The sequence below is a fragment of the Schistocerca nitens genome, chromosome 1 (genome assembly GCF_023898315.1).
Source record: "Schistocerca nitens isolate TAMUIC-IGC-003100 chromosome 1, iqSchNite1.1, whole genome shotgun sequence".
Classification (NCBI taxonomy): domain Eukaryota; kingdom Metazoa; phylum Arthropoda; class Insecta; order Orthoptera; family Acrididae; genus Schistocerca; species Schistocerca nitens.
The window spans coordinates 775248912-775249757 of NC_064614.1; positions in this window are offsets into that span (position 1 = coordinate 775248912).

Here is an 846-nt window from a genome sequence, read left to right on the forward strand (position 1 = left end):
AACAGAAGAAATATTGAATTTAATTGATGAAAGGAGAATATATAAAAATGCAGTAAATTAAGCAGGTAAAAAGGAATACAAACGTCTCAAAAATGAGATCGACAGGAAGTGCAAAATGGCTAAGCAGGGATGGCTAGAGGACAAATGTAAGGATGTAGAGGCTTGTCTCACTAGGGGTAAGATAGATACTGCCTACAGGAAAATTAAAGAGACCTTTGGAGAGAAGAGAACCACTTGTATGAATATCAAGAGCTCAGATGGCAACCCAGTTCTAAGCAAAGAAGGGAAGGCAGAAAGGTGGAAGGAGTATATAGAGGGTTTATACAAGGGCGTTGTGCTTGAGGACAATATTATGGAAATGGAAGAGGATGTAGATGAAGACGAAATGGGAGATAAGATACTGCGTGAAGAGTTTGAAAGAACACTGAAAGACCTGAGTCGAAACAAGGCCCCGGGAGTAGACAGCATTCCATTAGAACTACTGACGGCCTTAGGAGAGCCAGTCATGACAAAACTCTACCATCTGGTGAGCAAGATGTATGAGACAGGCGAAATATCCTCAGACTTCAAGAAGAATATAATAATTCCAATCCCAAAGAAAGCAGGTGTTGACAGATGTGAAAATTACCAACTATCAGTTTAATAAGTGACAGCTGCAAAATACTAACGCGAATTCTTTACAGACGAATGGAAAAACTGGTAGAAGCGGACCTCGGGGAAGATCAGTTTGGATTCCGTAGAAATGTTGGAACACGTGAGGCAATACTAACCTTACGACTTATCTTAAAAAATAGATTAAGAAAAGGCAAACCTACGTTTCTAGCATTTGTAGACTTAGAGAAAGCT